Raw genomic sequence first — 22,599 nt, forward strand, 5'->3', positions numbered from 1 at the left:
ATGGGGTGCACCTTACGAAGACTGGAAAACATGTATTTGGAAGTCGCCTTGCTACACTTGCAAGGAGAGCTTTAAACTAGAACAACATGGGAAGGGAAGCAAAAGACCCGAAAAAGCCATACACCTGACAAATGCTATTGAGAACTCTACTATTAGAAGTGGAAAGGAAGAACAAAGACGAAAGAATCTAATTAATAAAAATATTGGAGAAAGAGAAACCAATCACAAACTAAAATGTTTCTATACTAATGCACAAAGCATGGGCAACAAACAAGGAGAATTGGAACTACTAACACAGGAAAAGAAATATGATGTCATTGGAATCACTGAAACTTGGTGGGACAATACACATGATTGGAATACAAGACTAGAAGGATACAACTTATTTGCAAGAAACAGACTTGATAAACGAGGAGGGGGTGTCGCATTGTATGTTAGAAACGCGTATATCTGCACAGAGATTGACGCTTCAGAGACTGGGAGTTCTGTGGAAACTGTTTGGGTAAGAATACAAGGACAGAACAATGGAAAGGACACCATTGTAGGCATTTACTACAGGCCGCCTGTGCAAGCTGAAGCTATGGATGAACTCTTTATGCATCAAATGGCCAAGTTCTCCAAAAAATATGACATAGTTGTCATGGGAGATTTCACCTATCCAGACATTTGTTGGGAATCTCTCTCAGGCAAAACTAACAGGTCAAGGAAATTCTTATCCTCTCTTGCTGACAACTTTATCTTCCAAAAGGTAAGGGAGAAAACAAGGGGAACTGCTACCTTGGATCTAATCCTTATAAACAGGGAGGAAATGGTTGAGGAGGTAAAAGTGGCTGGGACCCTAGGAGGTAGCGACCATGCTATTTTAGAATTTTGGATAACTAGAGGTGGAAGACCTGTGAAGACTCAGACATCAAGGTTAGATTTCAGAAAGGCAGATTTTAAGGGATTCAGAAAGAGAATTGGAGGGATCCAATGGCTGGATATCCTTAAAGACAAAAATGTCCAGGAAGGATGGGAAATCTTGAAAAATGAAATTCTCAAAGCACAGTTGTTAACAATTCCGAAAAGAGGGAAGAATAGGAAGCAGTTAAAGAAACCAGGATGGATGAACACAGAACTTAAGCACATGCTAAAAAGAAAGAAAAAAATGTTTATAAAATGGAAAGAGGGAGGCATATCTAAAGAAGAATATAATGCTGTCTGCAGAACCTGCAGGGCACAAATCAGATTATCTAAAGCTGAAAATGAATTGAGGCTTGCAAGAGATGTCAAAAGCAATAATAAAGGATTTTGGGGATATGTCAAAAGTAAAAGAAAAGTCAAAGATGCTATAGGATTTTTACAGGATGAAAATGATGAAATGGTAAGACAGGATGTTGAGAAGGCTGAACTTTTAAATTCCTATTTTGCATCTGTTTTCTCTCAGAAAGGAAATGTAACATCAACTGTTATTCACTGTCCTATTAAGGGAATAGAAGAATCCAGGATATCTATAAACAGAAAGATAGTGAGGAAACACTTAGCTAGCCTAAATGAATTCAAGTCTCCAGGTCCAGATGAATTACACCCCAGAGTACTGAAGGAGATAGCAGAAGAAATTTTTGAACCCCTCTCTATAATCTTTGAAAATTCTTGGAGAACAGGAGAAGTGCCAGAAGACTGGAGAAGAGCAAATGTTGTTCCTATCTTCAAAAAGGGGACGAAGGTGGACCCAGGTAACTATAGGCCGGTGAGTCTGACTTCTATACCAGGAAAGATCTTTGAACAAATTATTAAACAACATGTATGTCAATACCTGGATAAGAATGAAGTGATTAAACAGAGTCAGCATGGGTTTGTAACTAATAAGTCATGTCAGACTAACTTAATTTCCTTCTATGACGGTATCACTGATTGGGTGGATCAAGGAAATGCTGTAGATATAGTATATCTTGACTTCAGCAAAGCATTTGACAAAGTCTCTCATACAATCCTTATTGAAAAAATGATTAAGTATGGAATGGACAAGGCAACTGTTAGGTGGATTCATAACTGGCTTAGTGATCGGACCCAAAGAGTGGTCGTAAATGGCTGCACATCCAGTTGGAAGAATGTCTCAAGTGGGGTACCACAGGGCTCTGTCCTGGGCCCTGTATTGTTCAACATCTTTATCAACGATTTAGATGAAGGAATTGAGGGTAAACTGATTAAATTTGCTGATGACACAAAGCTAGGAGGGATAGCTAATACTAGAGAAGAGAGAGAGAGGATTCAAAAAGATTTAAATAAACTGGAGAAGTGGGCAGCAACTAACAGAATGGTTTTTAACAGGGAGAAATGCAAAGTACTACATCTGGGCAATAAAAATGGAAAAAACATATATAGAATGGGAGGAATAGGGCTAAGTGACAGCACATGTGAAAAAGACTTGGGTATACTAATAGATCACAGACTGAATATGAGTCAACAGTGTGATGCAGCAGCAAAAAAGGCAAATGCAATTCTAGGATGTATTAACAGAAGCATACAGTCTAGATCACGTGAAGTCATTATTTCCCTCTACTCCTCTTTGGTCAGACCTCATCTGGAATATTGTGTCCAGTTTTGGGCACCACATTTTAAAAAAGACATCAACAAACTGGAGCAAGTTCAGAAAAGAGCGACCAGAATGGTGACCGGTCTGCAAACCCTGTCTTATGAGGAAAGGTTGCAGGATTTGGGAATGTTTAGTTTGCAAAAGAGAAGACTGAGAGGAGACTTAATAGCTGTCTACAAATATCTAAAGGGCTGTCACATTGTAGAAGGATCAACTTTATTCTCATTTGCACAAGGAAAGACTAGAAGCAATGGGATGAAACTGAATGGGAGGAGACACAGATTAGATATTAGAAAAAACTTTTTGACAGTTAGAGTGATCAATGAGTGGAACAGGCTGCCACGAGAAGTGGTGAGTTCTCCTTCAATGGAAGTCTTCAAACAGAGGCTGGACAGACATCTGACTGGGATGATTTAGCGAATCCTGCTTTGAGCAGGGGGTTGGACCAGATGGCCCAGGAGGTCCCTTCCAACTCTACGATTCTATGATTCATTATTTAGTAGAGGGGTGGGATCCAGAAAAAAGATGGCCAATGTTTGTAGGATGTCATGAAATGTAAAATTTGCCTGAGAAAATCTGGCCTATGGCAAAGGTATGAATTTGTCAACTATGAGCTTTTTTGGAGAGGTTAAACTGTCTAAAGAAACTAGAACTTTGTGCTTAGTGTTGTTGACAAATCTCAATGGCATTGTAATCCAACATTCACTCTTGGTCAACACTCTATACATATAACCAAAAATGACAGTCTAAAGTCTACATATACAGTAGAGGAAAAACATTTTTTTCTAGATGAAATTTACAGTAAACAGTAAGGTTCACTATAAAAGTATGTATAATGTTCTCGATAAGAGGCTTAAACAAAAAATCTGTTCGTGCAAACTTTGTAAGATGGCACACATTCAACAACCACTAACTGTCTGGGAAATCCAAAATTTCATGCGTGTTTCACCAGGATGGTCTAGTGTTTAAGGTTTTGGACTGTGATACTTACTGTTTACTGTAAATTTTATATAGAGAAAATATTTATCCACTCAAAAAATGCTCATGGTTGACAAATTCACCCTTTACCATAGGCATGATTTTCTCAGGCAGATTTTACGTTTCATGTTAAACTGTCTAAAGAAACTAGAACTTTGTGCTTAAAGTTGTTGACAAATCTCAATGGCATTTTATTCCAATATTCACTCTAGTCACCACTTCAACTATATAGCCAAAAATGAAAGACTACATATCTAGGAAAAATATTTTTCTATAGATGAAAAGTGGCTTAAAAAATCTGATAGTGCAAACTTCATAGAATGGCACGCATGCAATAACCACTAACTGTCTAAGAAATTCAGAGATTCATGCCTGTTCACCAGGATGGCCGAGTGGTTAAGGCGTTGGACTTAAGATCCAATGGATATGTATCCTCGTGGGTTCGAACCCCACTCCTGGTATGAATTTTACCTTTGAAATTCTGCAGGGTTTCAGAATAGAGTATTCTTGAGCAACGGAAAAGTTCTGATTGCCTGAGAGCAAAGTAATAACCCTACAATGTGCCAGTAAAAACCCCTGACTATCACCTTTTTATGTTTATCTTTTCCATTTTGAGTTGAATCTCTAGTCAGAGCATGATATTACAGTAAGTTCAAAATTTCAAAGCTGAAAAAAATTTAGGGATTAAGAGAAAGTTTAATAATTGAGGTAAATATTCAAACTAAAGTTCCAGAAGTAACATATTATGTTAAAATAATATGAGAAATTCATAAATATAATGCAATCCATACACAAGAACATTATTTAGTAGAGGGGTGGGATCCAGAAAAAAGATGGCCAATGTTTGTAGGATGTCATGAAATGTAAAATTTGCCTGAGAAAATCTGGCCTATGGCAAAGTTATGAATTTGCCAACTGTGAGCTTTTTTGGAGAGGCTAAACTGTCTAAAGAAACTAGAACTTTGTGCTTAGTGTTGCTGACAATTCTCAAAGGCATTGTAATCCAACATTCTCTCTTGGTCAACACTCCATACGTATAACCAAAAATGAAAGTCTAAAGTCTACATATACAGTAGAGGAATATTTTTTTTCTAGATGAAATTTACAGTCAACAGTAAGGTTCACAATAAAAGTTAGTATAATGTTCTTGATAAGTGGCTTAAACAAAAAATCTGTTAGTGCAAACATCATAAGATAGCACACATTCAACAACCACTAACTGTCTGGGAAATCCAAAATTTCATGCGTGTTCACCAGGATGGTCTAGTGTTTAAGGTTTTGGACTGTGAAACTTACTGTTGACTGTAAATTTCATCCAGAGAAAATTATTTAACCACTCAAAAAATGTTCATGGTTGACAAATTCACCCTTTACCATAGGCATGATTTTCTCAGGCAGATTTTACATTTCATGTTAAACTGTCTAAAGAAACTAGAACTTTGTGCTTAAAGTTGTTGACAAATCTCAATGGCATTTTATTCCAATATTCACTGTGGTCACCATTCCAAATATATAGCCAAAAACAAAAGTCTACATATATAGGAAAAATATTTTTCTCTAGATGAAATTTTCAATGAACGGTAAGGTTCACAGTAGCGGTCTGACTTTTGCTTTTGAAAAGTGGCTAAAAAAATCTGTTAGCGCAAACTGAATAAGATGGCACACATTCAATAACCACTAACTGTCTAAGAAATCCAGAAAAGGAAGTCTAATCACCAGGATGGCCGCGTGGTTAAGGCGTTGGACTTAAGATCCAATGGATATGTATCCTCGTGGGTTAGAACCCCACTCCTGGTATTAATTTTACCCTTGAAATTCTACAAGGTTTCTCAAAATAGATTATTACTTGAGCAACAGAATTTCCCGATAGCAAAGTAATAACCCTGCAATATCACAGTAATACCCCTGACTATCACCTTTTTATGTCTATCTTTTCCATTTTGAGTTGAATCTCTAGTCAGAGCATGAAATTACAGTAAGTTCGATACCCCTGACTATCACCTTTTTATGTTTATCTTTTCCATTTTGAGTTGAATCTCTAGTCAGAGCATGAAATTACAGTAAGTTCAAAACTTCAAAGTTGAAAAAAATGTAGGGATTAAGAGAAAGTTTAATAATTGAGGTAAATATTCAAACTAAAGTTCCAGAAGTAACATATGATGTTAAAATAATATGAGAAATTCATAAATATAACGCAATCCATACACAAGAACAGAACATTATTTAGTAGAGGGGTGGGATCCAGAAAAAAGATGGCCAATGTTTGTAGGATGTCATGAAATGTAAAATTTGCCTGAGAAAATCTGGCCTATGGCAAAGGTATGAATTTGTCAACTATGAGCTTTTTTGGAGAGGTTAAACTGTCTAAAGAAACTAGAACTTTGTGCTTAGTGTTGTTGACAAATCTCAATGGCATTGTAATCCAACATTCACTCTTGGTCAACACTCTGTACATATAACCAAAAATGACAGTCTAAAGTCTACATATACAGTAGAGGAAAAGCATTTTTTTCTAGATGAAATTTACAGTCAACAGTAAGGTTCACTATAAAAGTATGTATAATGTTCTCGATAAGTGGCTTAAACAAAAAATCTGTTCGTGCAAACTTTGTAAGATGGCACACATTCAACAACCACTAACTGTCTGGGAAATCCAAAATTTCATGCGTGTTTCACCAGGATGGTCTAGTGTTTTAGGTTTTGGACTGTGATACTTACTGTTGACTGTAAATTTCATCCAGAGAAAATTATTTAACCACTCAAAAAATGTTCATGGTTGACAAATTCGCCATTTAACATAGGCATGATTTTCTCAGGCAGATTTTACATTTCATGTTAAACTGTCTAAAGAAACTAGAACTTTGTGCTTAAAGTTGTTGACAAATCTCAACGGCATTTTATTCCAATATTCACTGTGGTCGCCATTCCAAATATATAGCCAAAAACGAAAGTCTACATATATAGGAAAAATATTTTTCTCTAGATGAAATTTTCAATGAACGGTAAGGTTCACAGTAGCGGTCTGACTTTTGCTTTTGAAAAGTGGCTAAAAAAATCTGTTAGCGCAAACTGAATAAGATGGCACACATTCAATAACCACTAACTGTCTAAGAAATCCAGAAAAGGACGTCTAATCGCCAGGATGGCCGCGTGGTTAAGGTGTTGGACTTAAGATCCAATGGATATGTATCCTTGTGGGTTAGAACCCCACTCCTGGTATTAGTTTTACCCTTGAAATTCTACAAGGTTTCTCAAAATAGATTATTACTTGAGCAACAGAATTTCCCGATAGCAAAGTAATAACCCTGCAATATCACAGTAATACCCCTGACTATCACCTTTTTATGTCTATCTTTTCCATTTTGAGTTGAATCTCTAGTCAGAGCATGAAATTACAGTAAGTTCAAAACTTCAAAGTTGAAAAAAATGTAGGGATTAAGAGAAAGTTTAATAATTGAGGTAAATATTCAAACTAAAGTTCCAGAAGTAACATATGATGTTAAAATAATATGAGAAATTCGTAAATATAACGCAATCCATACACAAGAACAGAACATTATTTAGTAGAGGGGTGGGATCCAGAAAAAAGATGGCCAATGTTTGTAGGATGTCATGAAATGTAAAATTTGCCTGAGAAAATCTGGCCTATGGCAAAGGTATGAATTTGTCAACTATGAGCTTTTTTGGAGAGGTTAAACTGTCTAAAGAAACTAGAACTTTGTGCTTAGTGTTGTTGACAAATCTCAATGGCATTGTAATCCAACATTCACTCTTGGTCAACACTCTATACATATAACCAAAAATGACAGTCTAAAGTCTACATATACAGTAGAGGAAAAACATTTTTTTCTAGATGAAATTTACAGTCAACAGTAAGGTTCACTATAAAAGTATGTATAATGTTCTCGATAAGTGGCTTAAACAAAAAATCTGTTCGTGCAAACTTTGTAAGATGGCACACATTCAACAACCACTAACTGTCTGGGAAATCCAAAATTTCATGCGTGTTTCACCAGGATGGTCTAGTGTTTAAGGTTTTGGACTGTGATACTTACTGTTGACTGTAAATTTTATATAGAGAAAATATTTATCCACTCAAAAAATGCTCATGGTTGACAAATTCACCCTTTACCATAGGCATGATTTTCTCAGGCAGATTTTACATTTCACGTTAAACTGTCTAAAGAAACTAGAACTTTGTGCTTAAAGCTGTTGACAAATCTCAATGGCATTTTATTCCAATATTCACTCTAGTCACCACTTCAACTATATAGCCAAAAATGAAAGACTACATATCTAGGAAAAATATTTTTCTATAGATGAAAAGTGGCTTAAAAAATCTGATAGTGCAAACTTCATAGAATGGCATGCATGCAATAACCACTAACTGTCTAAGAAATTCAGAAATTGATGCATGTGCACCAGGGTGGCCGAGTGGTTAAGGCGTTGGACTTAAGATCCAATGGATATGTATCCTCGTGGGTTCGAACCCCACTCCTGGTATGAATTTTACCTTTGAAATTCTGCAGGGTTTCAGAATAGAGTATTCTTGAGCAACGGAAAAGTTCTGATTGCCTGAGAGCAAAGTAATAACCCTACAATGTGACAGTAAAAACCCCTGACTATCACCTTTTTATGTTTATCTTTTCCATTTTGAGTTGAATCTCTAGTCAGAGCATGATATTACAGTAAGTTCAAAACTTCAAAGCTGAAAAAAATTTAGGGATTAAGAGAAAGTTTAATAATTGAGGTAAATATTCAAACTAAAGTTCCAGAAGTAACATATTATGTTAAAATAATATGAGAAATTCATAAATACAATGCAATCCATACACAAGAACATTATTTAGTAGAGGGGTGGGATCCAGAAAAAAGATGGCCAATGTTTGTAGGATGTCATGAAATGTAAAATTTGCCTGAGAAAATCTGGCCTATGGCAAAGTTATGAATTTGCCAACTGTGAGCTTTTTTGGAGAGGCTAAACTGTCTAAAGAAACTAGAACTTTGTGCTTAGTGTTGCTGACGATTCTCAAAGGCATTGTAATCCAACATTCTCTCTTGGTCAACACTCCATACGTATAACCAAAAATGAAAGTCTAAAGTCTACATATACAGTAGAGGAATATTTTTTTTCTAGATGAAATTTACAGTCAACACTAAGGTTCACAATAAAAGTTAGTATAATGTTCTTGATAAGTGGCTTAAACAAAAAATCTGTTAGTGCAAACATCATAAGATAGCACACATTCAACAACCACTAACTGTCTGGGAAATCCAAAATTTCATGCGTGTTCACCAGGATGGTCTAGTGTTTAAGGTTTTGGACTGTGAAACTTACTGTTGACTGTAAATTTAATCCAGAGAAAATTATTTAACCACTCAAAAAATGTTCATGGTTGACAAATTCACCCTTTACCATAGGCATGATTTTCTCAGGCAGATTTTACATTTCATGTTAAACTGTCTAAAGAAACTAGAACTTTGTGCTTAAAGTTGTTGACAAATCTCAATGGCATTTTATTCCAATATTCACTGTGGTCACCATTCCAAATATATAGCCAAAAACGAAAGTCTACATATATAGGAAAAATATTTTTCTCTAGATGAAATTTTCAATGAACGGTAAGGTTCACAGTAGCGGTCTGACTTTTGCTTTTGAAAAGTGGCTAAAAAAATCTGTTAGCGCAAACTGAATAAGATGGCACACATTCAATAACCACTAACTGTCTAAGAAATCCAGAAAAGGACGTCTAATCACCAGGATGGCCGCGTGGTTAAGGCGTTGGACTTAAGGCCAGGGCTGTGGAGTCGGTAAGCCAAACCTGCAACTCCGACTCCGACTCCTCAATTTCTCTTACTCCGACTCCCACACATATTGCTTATATTTAAGTGAAAAATTTATTGTAGTACAATGTGAACCTCAGACATTTAATCATTTTTATGATCCCATAATCAAGATATTTAGATAGAACAGAATATATATTGGTGTACTACCCGGTTTTCATTCTTTTTGGTACAGATACGATATGGATAGACAGATATGGACAAATGGATAGATAGAGCAGATTTCTAATCTGCTTTTGCTATTGAAAACATTATCTATGAGCTCAAAAGCCTTTCAGGTGATGCGGTTTTTTAAAAAGATGATCAGCTTTTGCAGCTGAAAAACGTATCCTCAAAAAACACAGGAAAAACGCTGTGTGTGAATGTAGCCTTAGATCAGGAATAGAACAGCCATTTATAGGACATTTCATAACTTTCCCAAATTCCTATGAAAAAATATTCAGCACATCCTGCATTGAATTACTGTACCCAATTTATTATATATCTTAGGAGTCGGAGTCGGTCCATTTTATACCGACTCCAACTCCGACTCCGACTCCACCAAAATGAGCACCGACTCCGACTCCGACTCCACGACTCCGACTCTGACTCCACAGCCCTGCTTAAGACCCAATGGATATGTATCCTCGTGGGTTAGAACCCCACTCCTGGTATTAATTTTACCCTTGAAATTCTACAAGGTTTCTCAAAATAGATTATTACTTGGGCAACAGAATTTCCCGATAGCAAAGTAATAACCCTGCAATATCACAGTAATACCCCTGACTATCACCTTTTTATGTCTATCTTTTCCATTTTGAGTTGAATCTCTAGTCAGAGCATGAAATTACAGTAAGTTCGATACCCCTGACTATCACCTTTTTATGTTTATCTTTTCCATTTTGAGTTGAATCTCTAGTCAGAGCATGATATTACAGTAAGTTCAAAACTTCAAAGTTGAAAAAAATGTAGGGATTAAGAGAAAGTTTAATAATTGAGGTAAATATTCAAACTAAAGTTCCAGAAGTAACATATGATGTTAAAATAATATGAGAAATTCATAAATATAACGCAATCCATACACAAGAACAGAACATTATTTAGTAGAGGGGTGGGATCCAGAAAAAAGATGGCCAATGTTTGTAGGATGTCATGAAATGTAAAATTTGCCTGAGAAAATCTGGCCTATGGCAAAAGTATGAATTTGTCAACTATGAGCTTTTTTGGAGAGGTTAAACTGTCTAAAGAAACTAGAACTTTGTGCTTAGTGTTGTTGACAAATCTCAATGGCATTGTAATCCAACATTCACTCTTGGTCAACACTCTATACATATAACCAAAAATGACAGTCTAAAGTCTACATATACAGTAGAGGAAAAACATTTTTTTCTAGATGAAATTTACAGTCAACAGTAAGGTTCACTATAAAAGTATGTATAATGTTCTCGATAAGAGGCTTAAACAAAAAATCTGTTTGTGCAAACTTTGTAAGATGGCACACATTCAACAACCACTAACTGTCTGGGAAATCCAAAATTTCATGCGTGTTTCACCAGGATGGTCTAGTGTTTAAGGTTTTGGACTGTGATACTTACTGTTTACTGTAAATTTTATATAGAGAAAATATTTATCCACTCAAAAAATGCTCATGGTTGACAAATTCACCCTTTACCATAGGCATGATTTTCTCAGGCAGATTTTACATTTCATGTTAAACTGTCTAAAGAAACTAGAACTTTGTGCTTAAAGTTGTTGACAAATCTCAATGGCATTTTATTCCAATATTCACTCTAGTCACCACTTCAACTATATAGCCAAAAATGAAAGACTACATATCTAGGAAAAATATTTTTCTATAGATGAAAAGTGGCTTAAAAAATCTGATAGTGCAAACTTCATAGAATGGCACGCATGCAATAACCACTAACTGTCTAAGAAATTCAGAAATTGATGCCTGTTCGCCAGGATGGCCGAGTGGTTAAGGCGTTAAGACTTAAGATATGTATCCTCGTGGGTTCGAACCCCACTCCTGGTATAAAATTTACCTTTGAAATTCTGCAGGGTTTCAGAATAGAGTATTCTTGAGCAACGGAAAAGTTCTGATTGCCTGAGAGCAAAGTAATAACCCTACAATGTGCCAGTAAAAACCCCTGACTATCACCTTTTTATGTTTATCTTTTCCATTTTGAGTTGAATCTCTAGTCAGAGCATGATATTACAGTAAGTTCAAAATTTCAAAGCTGAAAAAAATTTAGGGATTAAGAGAAAGTTTAATAATTGAGGTAAATATTCAAACTAAAGTTCCAGAAGTAACATATTATGTTAAAATAATATGAGAAATTCATAAATATAATGCAATCCATACACAAGAACATTATTTAGTAGAGGGGTGGGATCCAGAAAAAAGATGGCCAATGTTTGTAGGATGTCATGAAATGTAAAATTTGCCTGAGAAAATCTGGCCTATGGCAAAGTTATGAATTTGCCAACTGTGAGCTTTTTTGGAGAGGCTAAACTGTCTAAAGAAACTAGAACTTTGTGCTTAGTGTTGCTGACAATTCTCAAAGGCATTGTAATCCAACATTCTCTCTTGGTCAACACTCCATACGTATAACCAAAAATGAAAGTCTAAAGTCTACATATACAGTAGAGGAATATTTTTTTTCTAGATGAAATTTACAGTCAACAGTAAGGTTCACAATAAAAGTTAGTATAATGTTCTTGATAAGTGGCTTAAACCAAAAATCTGTTAGTGCAAACATCATAAGATAGCACACATTCAACAACCACTAACTGTCTGAGAAATCCAAAATTTCATGCGTGTTCACCAGGATGGTCTAGTGTTTAAGGTTTTGGACTGTGAAACTTACTGTTGACTGTAAATTTCATCCAGAGAAAATTATTTAACCACTCAAAAAATGTTCATGGTTGACAAATTCACCCTTTACCATAGGCATGATTTTCTCAGGCAGATTTTACATTTCATGTTAAACTGTCTAAAGAAACTAGAACTTTGTGCTTAAAGTTGTTGACAAATCTCAATGGCATTTTATTCCAATATTCACTCTAGTCACCACTTCAACTATATAGCCAAAAATGAAAGACTACATATCTAGGAAAAATATTTTTCTATAGATGAAAAGTGGCTTAAAAAATCTGATAGTGCAAACTTCATAGAATGGCACGCATGCAATAACCACTAACTGTCTAAGAAATTCAGAAACTGATGCCTGTTCACCAGGATGGCCAAGTGGTTAAGGCGTTCGACTTATGTATCCTCGTGGGTTCGAACCCCACTCCTGGAATGAATTTTACCTTTGAAATTCTGCAGGGTTTCAGAATAGAGTATTCTTGAGCAACGGAAAAGTTCTGATTGCCTGAGAGCAAAGTAATAACCCTACAATGTGACAGTAAAAAACCCCCGACTATCACCTTTTTATGTTTATCTTTTCCATTTTGAGTTGAATCTCTAGTCAGAGCATGATATTACAGTAAGTTCAAAGCTGAAAAAAAATTAGGGATTAAGAGAAAGTTTAATAATTGAGGTAAATATTCAAACTAAAGTTCCAGAAGTAACATATTATGTTAAAATAATATGAGAAATTCATAAATATAATGCAATCCATACACAAGAACGTTATTTAGTAGAGGGGTGGGATCCAGAAAAAAGATGGCCAATGTTTGTAGGATGTCATGAAATGTAAAATTTGCCTGAGAAAATCTGGCCTATGGCAAAGTTATGAATTTGCCAACTGTGAGCTTTTTTGGAGAGGCTAAACTGTCTAAAGAAACTAGAACTTTGTGCTTAGTGTTGCTGACAATTCTCAAAGGCATTGTAATCCAACATTCTCTCTTGGTCAACACTCCATACGTATAACCAAAAATGAAAGTCTAAAGTCTACATATACAGTAGAGGAATATTTTTTTTCTAGATGAAATTTACAGTCAACACTAAGGTTCACAATAAAAGTTAGTATAATGTTCTTGATAAGTGGCTTAAACCAAAAATCTGTTAGTGCAAACATCATAAGATAGCACACATTCAACAACCACTAACTGTCTGGGAAATCCAAAATTTCATGCGTGTTCACCAGGATGGTCTAGTGTTTAAGGTTTTGGACTGTGAAACTTACTGTTGACTGTAAATTTCATCCAGAGAAAATTATTTAACCACTCAAAAAATGTTCATGGTTGACAAATTCGCCCTTTAACATAGGCATGATTTTCTCAGGCAGATTTTACATTTCATGTTAAACTGTCTAAAGAAACTAGAACTTTGTGCTTAAAGTTGTTGACAAATCTCAATGGCATTTTATTCCAATATTCACTGTGGTCGCCATTCCAAATATATAGCCAAAAACGAAAGTCTACATATATAGGAAAAATATTTTTCTCTAGATGAAATTTTCAATGAACGGTAAGGTTCACAGTAGCGGTCTGACTTTTGCTTTTAAAAAGTGGCTAAAAAAATCTGTTAGCGCAAACTGAATAAGATGGCACACATTCAATAACCACCACTAACTGTCTAAGAAATCCAAAAATGGACGTCTAATCACCAGGATGGCTGCGTGGTTAAGGTGTTGGACTTAAGATCCAATGGATATGTATCCTCGTGGGTTAGAACCCCACTCCTGGTAATAATTTTACCCTTGAAATTCTACAAGGTTTCCCAAAATAGATTATTACTTGAGCAACAGAATTTCCCGATAGCAAAGTAATAACCCTGCAATATCACAGTAATACCCCTGACTATCACCTTTTTATGTCTATCTTTTCCATTTTGAGTTGAATCTCTAGTCAGAGCATGAAATTACAGTAAGTTCGATGCCCCTGACTATCACCTTTTTATGTTTATCTTTTCCATTTTGAGTTGAATCTCTAGTCAGAGCATGATATTACAGTAAGTTCAAAGCTTCAAAGCTGAAAAAAATGTAGGGATTAAGAGAAAGTTTAATAATTGAGGTAAATATTCAAACTAAAGTTTCAGAAGTAACATATTATGTTAAAATAATATGAGAAATTCATAAATATAATGCAATCCATACACAAGAACATTATTTAGTAGAGGGGTGGGATCCAGAAAAAAGATGGCCAATGTTTGCAGGATGTCATGAAATGTAAAATTTGCCTGAGAAAATATGGCCTATGGCAAAGTTATGAATTTGCCAACTGTGAGCTTTTTTGGAGAGGCTAAACTGTCTAAAGAAACTAGAACTTTGTGCTTAGTGTTGCTGACAATTCTCAAAGGCATTGTAATCCAACATTCTCTCTTGGTCAACACTCCATACGTATAACCAAAAATGAAAGTCTAAAGTCTACATATACAGTAGAGGAATATTTTTTTTCTAGATGAAATTTACAGTCAACAGTAAGGTTCACAATAAAAGTTAGCATAATGTTCTTGATAAGTGGCTTAAACAAAAAATCTGTTAGTGCAAACATCATAAGATAGCACACATTCAACAACCACTAACTGTCTGGGAAATCCAAAATTTCATGCGTGTTCACCAGGATGGTCTAGTGTTTAAGGTTTTGGACTGTGAAACTTACTGTTGACTGTAAATTTCATCCAGAGAAAATTATTTAACCACTCAAAAAATGTTCATGGTTGACAAATTCACCCTTTACCATAGGCATGATTTTCTCAGGCAGATTTTACATTTCATGTTAAACTGTCTAAAGAAACTAGAACTTTGTGCTTAAAGTTGTTGACAAATCTCAATGGCATTTTATTCCAATATTCACTGTGGTCGCCATTCCAAATATATAGCCAAAAACGAAAGTCTACATATATAGGAAAAATATTTTTCTCTAGATGAAATTTTCAATGAACGGTAAGGTTCACAGTAGCGGTCTGACTTTTGCTTTTGAAAAGTGGCTAAAAAAATCTGTTAGCGCAAACTGAATAAGATGGCACACATTCAATAACCACTAACTGTCTAAGAAATCCAGAAAAGGACGTCTAATCACCAGGATAGCCGCGTGGTTAAGGCGTTGGACTTAAGATCCAATGGATATGTATCCTCGTGGGTTAGAACACCACTCCTGGTATTAATTTTACCCTTGAAATTCTACAAGGTTTCTCAAAATAGATTATTACTTGAGCAACAGAATTTCCCGATAGCAAAGTAATAACCCTGCAATATCACAGTAATACCCCTGACGATCACCTTTTTATGTCTATCTTTTCAATTTTGAGTTGAATCTCTAGTCAGAGCATGATATTACAGTAAGTTCAAAACTTCAAAGTTGAAAAAAATGTAGGGATTAAGAGAAAGTTTAATAATTGAGGTAAATATTCAAACTAAAGTTCCAGAAGTAACATATGATGTTAAAATAATATGAGAAATTCATAAATATAACGCAATCCATACACAAGAACAGAACATTATTTAGTAGAGGGGTGGGATCCAGAAAAAAGATGGCCTATGTTTGTAGGATGTCATGAAATGTAAAATTTGCCTGAGAAAATCTGGCCTATGGCAAAGGTATGAATTTGTCAACTATGAGCTTTTTTGGAGAGGTTAAACTGTCTAAAGAAACTAGAACTTTGTGCTTAGTGTTGTTGACAAATCTCAATGGCATTGTAATCCAACATTCACTCTTGGTCAACACTCTATACATATAACCAAAAATGACAGTCTAAAGTCTACATATACAGTAGAGGAAAAACATTTTTTCTAGATGAAATTTACAGTCAACAGTAAGGTTCACTATAAAAGTATGTATAATGTTCTCGATAAGTGGCTTAAACAAAAAATCTGTTCGTGCAAACTTCGTAAGATGGCACACATTCAACAACCACTAACTGTCTGGGAAATCCAAAATTTCATACGTGTTTCACCAGGATGGTCTAGTGTTTAAGGTTTTGGACTGTGATACTTACTGTTGACTGTAAATTTTATATAGAGAAAATATTTCTCCACTCAAAAAATGCTCATGGTTGACAAATTCACCCTTTACCATAGGCATGATTTTCTCAGGCAGATTTTACATTTCATGTTAAACTGTCTAAAGAAACTAGAACTTTGTGCTTAAAGTTGTTGACAAATCTCAATGGCTTTTTATTCCAATATTCACTCTAGTCACCACTTCAACTATATAGCCAAAAATGAAAGACTACATATCTAGGAAAAATATTTTTCTATAGATGAAAAGTGGCTTAAAAAATCTGATAGTGCAAACTTCATAGAATGGCACGCATGCAATAACCACTAACTGTCTAAGAAATTCAGAGATTCATGCCTGTTCACCAGGATGGCCGAGTGGTTAAGGCGTTGGACTTAAGATCCAATGGATGTGTATCCTCGTGGGTTCGAACCCCACTCCTGGTATGAATTTTACCTTTGAAATTCTGCAGGGTTTCAGAATAGAGTATTCTTGAGCAACGGAAAAGTTCTGATTGCCTGAGAGCAAAGTAATAACCCTACAATGTGACAGTAAAAACCCCAGACTATCACCTTTTTAAGTTTATCTTTTCCATTTTGAGTTGAATCTCTAGTCAGAGCATGATATTACAGTAAGTTCAAAACTTCAAAGCTGAAAAAAATGTAGGGATTAAGAGAAAGTTTAATAATTGAGGTAAATATTCAAACTAAAGTTCCAGAAGTAACATATTATGTTAAAATAATATGAGAAATTCATAAATATAATGCAATCCATACACAAGAATATTATTTAGTAGAGGGGTGGGATCCAGAAAAAAGATGGCCAATGTTTGTAGGATGTCATGAAATGTAAAATTTGCCTGAGAAAATCTGGCCTATGGCAAAGTTATGAATTTGCCAACTGTGAGCTTTTTTGGAGAGGCTAAACTGTCTAAAGAAACTAGAACTTTGTGCTTAGTGTTGCTGACAATTCTCAAAGGCATTGTAATCCAACATTCTCGCTTGGTCAACACTCCATACGTATAACCAAAAATGAAATTCTAAAGTCTACATATACAGAAGAGGAATATTTTTTTTCTAGATGAAATTTACAGTCAACAGTAAGGTTCACAATAAAAGTTAGTATAATGTTCTTGATAAGTGGCTTAAACAAAAAATCTGTTAGTGCAAACATCATAAGATAGCACACATTCAACAACCACTAACTGTCTGGGAAATCCAAAATTTCATGCGTGTTCACCAGGATGGTCTAGTGTTTAAGGTTTTGGACTGTGAATCTTACTGTTGACTGTAAATTTCATCCAGAGAAAATTATTTAACCACTCAAAAAATGTTCATGGTTGACAAATTCACCCTTTACCATAGGCATGATTTTCTCAGGCAGATTTTACATTTCATGTTAAACTGTCTAAAGAAACTAGAACTTTGTGTTTAAAGTTGTTGACAAATCTCAATGGCATTTTATTCCAATATTCACTGTGGTCGCCATTCCAAATATATAGCCAAAAACGAAAGTCTACATATATAGGAAAAATATTTTTCTCTAGATGAAATTTTCAATGAACGGTAAGGTTCACAGTAGCGGTCTGACTTTTGCTTTTGAAAAGTGGCTAAAAAAATCTGTTAGCGCAAACTGAATAAGATGGCACACATTCAATAACCACTAACTGTCTAAGAAATCCAGAAAAGGACGTCTAATCACCAGGATGGCCGCGTGGTTAAGGCGTTGGACTTAAGATCCAATGGATATGTATCCTCGTGGGTTAGAACCCCACTCCTGGTATTAATTTTACCCTTGAAATTCTACAAGGTTTCTCAAAATAGATTATTACTTGAGCAACAGAATTTCCCGATAGCAAAGTAATAACCCTGCAATATCACAGTAATACCCCTGACGATCACCTTTTTATGTCTATCTTTTCAATTTTGAGTTGAATCTCTAGTCAGAGCATGATATTACAGTAAGTTCAAAACTTCAAAGTTGAAAAAAATGTAGGGATTAAGAGAAAGTTTAATAATTGAGGTAAATATTCAAACTAAAGTTCCAGAAGTAACATATGATGTTAAAATAATATGAGAAATTCATAAATATAACGCAATCCATACACAAGAACAGAACATTATTTAGTAGAGGGGTGGGATCCAGAAAAAAGATGGCCAATGTTTGTAGGATGTCATGAAATGTAAAATTTGCCTGAAAAAATCTGGCCTATGGCAAAGGTATGAATTTGTCAACTATGAGCTTTTTTGGAGAGGTTAAACTGTCTAAAGAAACTAGAACTTTGTGCTTAGTGTTGTTGACAAATCTCAATGGCATTGTAATCCAACATTCACTCTTGGTCAACACTCTATACATATAACCAAAAATGACAGTCTAAAGTCTACATATACAGTAGAGGAAAAACATTTTTTTCTAGATGAAATTTACAGTCAACAGTAAGGTTCACTATAAAAGTATGTATAATGTTCTCGATAAGTGGCTTAAACAAAAAATCTGTTAGTGCAAACTTCGTAAGATGGCACACATTCAACAACCACTAACTGTCTGGGAAATCCAAAATTTCATACGTGTTTCACCAGGATGGTCTAGTGTTTAAGGTTTTGGACTGTGATACATACTGTTGACTGTAAATTTTATATAGAGAAAATATTTATCCACTCAAAAAATGCTCATGGTTGACAAATTCACCCTTTACCATAGGCATGATTTTCTCAGGCAGATTTTACATTTCATGTTAAACTGTCTAAAGAAACTAGAACTTTGTGCTTAAAGTTGTTGACAAATCTCAATGGCATTTTATTCCAATATTCACTCTAGTCACCACTTCAACTATATAGCCAAAAATGAAAGACTACATATCTAGGAAAAATATTTTTCTATAGATGAAAAGTGGCTTAAAAAATCTGATAGTGCAAACTTCACAGAATGACACGCATGCAATAACCACTAACTGTCTAAGAAATTCAGAAATTGATACCTGTTCACCAGGGTGGCCGAGTGGTTAAGGCGTTGGACTTAAGATCCTTATGTATCCTCGTGGGTTCGAACCCCACTCCTGGTATGAATTTTACCTTTGAATTTCTGCAGGGTTTCAGAATAGAGTATTCTTGAGCAACGGAAAAGTTCTGATTGCCTGAGAGCAAAGTAATAACACTACAATGTGACAGTAAAAACCCCTGACTCAGAGCATGATATTACAGGAAGTTCAAAGCTGAAAAAAATTTAGGGATTAAGAGAAAGTTTAATAATTGAGGTAAATATTCAAAATAAAGTTCCAGAAGTAACATATTATGTTAAAATAATATGAGAAATTCATAAATACAATGCAATCCATACACAAGAACATTATTTAGTAGAGGGGTGGGATCCAGAAAAAAGATGGCCAATGTTTGTAGGATGTCATGAAATGTAAAATTTGCCTGAAAAAATCTGGCCTATGGCAAAGGTATGAATTTGTCAACTATGAGCTTTTTTGGAGAGGTTAAACTGTCTAAAGAAACTAGAACTTTGTGCTTAGTGTTGTTGACAAATCTCAATGGCATTGTAATCCAACATTCACTCTTGGTCAACACTCTATACATATAACCAAAAATGACAGTCTAAAGTCTACATATACAGTAGAGGAAAAACATTTTTTTCTAGATGAAATTTACAGTCAACAGTAAGGTTCACTATAAAAGTATGTATAATGTTCTCGATAAGTGGCTTAAACAAAAAATCTGTTCGTGCAAACTTCGTAAGATGGCACACATTCAACAACCACTAACTGTCTGGGAAATCCAAAATTTCATACGTGCTTCACCAGGATGGTCTAGTGTTTAAGGTTTTGGACTGTGATACTTACTGTTGACTGTAAATTTTATATAGAGAAAATATTTATCCACTCAAAAAATGCTCATGGTTGACAAATTCACCCTTTACCATAGGCATGATTTTCTGAGGCAGATTTTACATTTCATGTTAAACTGTCTAAAGAAACTAGAACTTTGTGCTTAAAGTTGTTGACAAATCTCAATGGCATTTTATTCCAATATTCACTCTAGTCACCACTTCAACTATATAGCCAAAAATGAAAGACTACATATCTAGGAAAAATATTTTTCTATAGATGAAAAGTGGCTTAAAAAATCTGATAGTGCAAACTTTACAGAATGACACGCATGCAATAACCACTAACTGTCTAAGAAATTCAGAAATTGATACCTGTTCACCAGGGTGGCCGAGTGGTTAAGGCGTTGGACTTAAGATCCTTATGTATCCTCGTGGGTTCGAACCCCACTCGTGGTATGAATTTTACCTTTGAATTTCTGCAGGGTTTCAGAATAGAGTATTCTTGAGCAACGGAAAAGTTCTCATTGCCTGAGAGCAAAGTAATAACCCTACAATGTGACAGTAAAAACCCCTGACTATCACCTTTTTATGTTTATCTTTTCCATTTTGAGTTGAATCTCTAGTCAGAGCATGATATTACAGTAAGTTCAAAGCTTCAAAGCTGAAAAAAATGTAGGGATTAAGAGAAAGTTTAATAATTGAGGTAAATATTCAAACTAAAGTTCCAGAAGTAACATATTATGTTAAAATAATATGAGAAATTCATAAATATAATGCAATCCATACACAAGAACATTATTTAGTAGAGGGGTGGGATCCAGAAAAAAGATGGCCAATGTTTGTAGGATGTCATGAAATGTAAAATTTGCCTGAGAAAATCTGGCCTATGGCAAAGTTATGAATTTGCCAACTGTGAGCTTTTTTGGAGAGGCTAAACTGTCTAAAGAAACTAGAACTTTGTGCTTAGTGTTGCTGACAATTCTCAAAGGCATTGTAATCCAACATTCTCTCTTGGTCAACACTCCATACGTATAACCAAAAATGAAAGTCTAAAGTCTACATATACAGTAGAGGAATATTTTTTTTCTAGATGAAATTTACAGTCAACAGTAAGGTTCACAATAAAAGTTAGTATAATGTTCTTGATAAGTGGCTTAAACAAAAAATCTGTTAGTGCAAACATCATAAGATAGCACACATTCAACAACCACTAACTGTCTGGGAAATCCAAAATTTCATGCGTGTTCACCAGGATGGTCTAGTGTTTAAGGTTTTGGACTGTGAAACTTACTGTTGACTGTAAATTTCATCCAGAGAAAATTATTTAACCACTCAAAAAATGTTCATGGTTGACAAATTCGCCCTTTACCATAGGCATGATTTTCTCAGGCAGATTTTACATTTCATGTTAAACTGTCTAAAGAAACTAGAACTTTGTGTTTAAAGTTGTTGACAAATCTCAATGGCATTTTATTCCAATATTCACTGTGGTCGCCATTCCAAATATATAGCCAAAAACGAAAGTCTACATATATAGGAAAAATATTTTTCTCTAGATGAAATTTTCAATGAACGGTAAGGTTCACAGTAGCGGTCTGACTTTTGCTTTTGAAAAGTGGCTAAAAAAATCTGTTAGCGCAAACTGAATAAGATGGCACACATTCAATAACCACCACTAACTGTCTAAGAAATCCAGAAAAGGACGTCTAATCACCAGGATGGCCGCGTGGTTAAGGCGTTGGACTTAAGATCCAATGGATATGTATCCTCGTGGGTTAGAACCCCACTCCAGGTATTAATTTTACCCTTGAAATTCTACAAGGTTTCTCAAAATAGATTATTACTTGAGCAACAGAATTTCCCGATAGCAAAGTAATAACCCTGCAATATCACAGTAATACCCCTGACGATCACCTTTTTATGTCTATCTTTTCAATTTTGAGTTGAATCTCTAGTCAGAGCATGATATTACAGTAAGTTCAAAACTTCAAAGTTGAAAAAAATGTAGGGATTAAGAGAAAGTTTAATAATTGAGGTAAATATTCAAACTAAAGTTCCAGAAGTAACATATGATGTTAAAATAATATGAGAAATTCATAAATATAACGCAATCCATACACAAGAACAGAACATTATTTAGTAGAGGGGTGGGATCCAGAAAAAAGATGGCCAATGTTTGTAGGATGTCATGAAATGTAAAATTTGCCTGAGAAAATCTGGCCTATGGCAAAGGTATGAATTTGTCAACTATGAGCTTTTTTGGAGAGGTTAAACTGTCTAAAGAAACTAGAACTTTGTGCTTAGTGTTGTTGACAAATCTCAATGGCATTGTAATCCAACATTCACTCTTGGTCAACACTCTATACATATAACCAAAAATGACAGTCTAAAGTCTACATATACAGTAGAGGAAAAACATTTTTTTCTAGATGAAATTTACAGTCAACAGTAAGGTTCACTATAAAAGTATGTATAATGTTCTCGATAAGTGGCTTAAACAAAAA

The 22,599-nt window shown here is 34.9% G+C and overlaps 9 non-coding genes across 9 annotated transcripts; all 9 read left to right on the forward strand.

The window, feature by feature from the left end:
- The first annotated feature begins 3,931 nt into the window (after positions 1-3,931).
- TRNAL-UAA (transfer RNA leucine (anticodon UAA)) lies at positions 3,932-4,014 on the forward strand. The gene has a single exon. It is a non-coding gene; the product is annotated as a tRNA-Leu (tRNA).
- A 1,253-nt stretch (positions 4,015-5,267) lies between these two features.
- Positions 5,268-5,350, forward strand: TRNAL-UAA (transfer RNA leucine (anticodon UAA)). The gene has a single exon. It is a non-coding gene; the product is annotated as a tRNA-Leu (tRNA).
- Positions 5,351-6,689: 1,339 nt separating this feature from the next.
- Positions 6,690-6,772, forward strand: TRNAL-UAA (transfer RNA leucine (anticodon UAA)). The gene has a single exon. It is a non-coding gene; the product is annotated as a tRNA-Leu (tRNA).
- Positions 6,773-7,973: 1,201 nt separating this feature from the next.
- On the forward strand, positions 7,974-8,056 carry TRNAL-UAA (transfer RNA leucine (anticodon UAA)). Its single transcript has one exon. It is a non-coding gene; the product is annotated as a tRNA-Leu (tRNA).
- A 5,874-nt stretch (positions 8,057-13,930) lies between these two features.
- TRNAL-UAA (transfer RNA leucine (anticodon UAA)) lies at positions 13,931-14,013 on the forward strand. The gene has a single exon. It is a non-coding gene; the product is annotated as a tRNA-Leu (tRNA).
- A 2,614-nt stretch (positions 14,014-16,627) lies between these two features.
- On the forward strand, positions 16,628-16,710 carry TRNAL-UAA (transfer RNA leucine (anticodon UAA)). The gene has a single exon. It is a non-coding gene; the product is annotated as a tRNA-Leu (tRNA).
- Positions 16,711-17,963: 1,253 nt separating this feature from the next.
- On the forward strand, positions 17,964-18,046 carry TRNAL-UAA (transfer RNA leucine (anticodon UAA)). The gene has a single exon. It is a non-coding gene; the product is annotated as a tRNA-Leu (tRNA).
- A 1,201-nt stretch (positions 18,047-19,247) lies between these two features.
- On the forward strand, positions 19,248-19,325 carry TRNAL-UAA (transfer RNA leucine (anticodon UAA)). The gene has a single exon. It is a non-coding gene; the product is annotated as a tRNA-Leu (tRNA).
- Positions 19,326-21,807: 2,482 nt separating this feature from the next.
- Positions 21,808-21,890, forward strand: TRNAL-UAA (transfer RNA leucine (anticodon UAA)). The gene has a single exon. It is a non-coding gene; the product is annotated as a tRNA-Leu (tRNA).
- The last annotated feature ends 709 nt before the right edge of the window (positions 21,891-22,599 follow it).

Source organism: Dendrobates tinctorius, unplaced genomic scaffold, assembly GCF_039654945.1.
Source record: "Dendrobates tinctorius isolate UK_male_01 unplaced genomic scaffold, ASM3965494v1 ptg000250l, whole genome shotgun sequence".
NCBI lineage: Eukaryota > Metazoa > Chordata > Amphibia > Anura > Dendrobatidae > Dendrobates > Dendrobates tinctorius.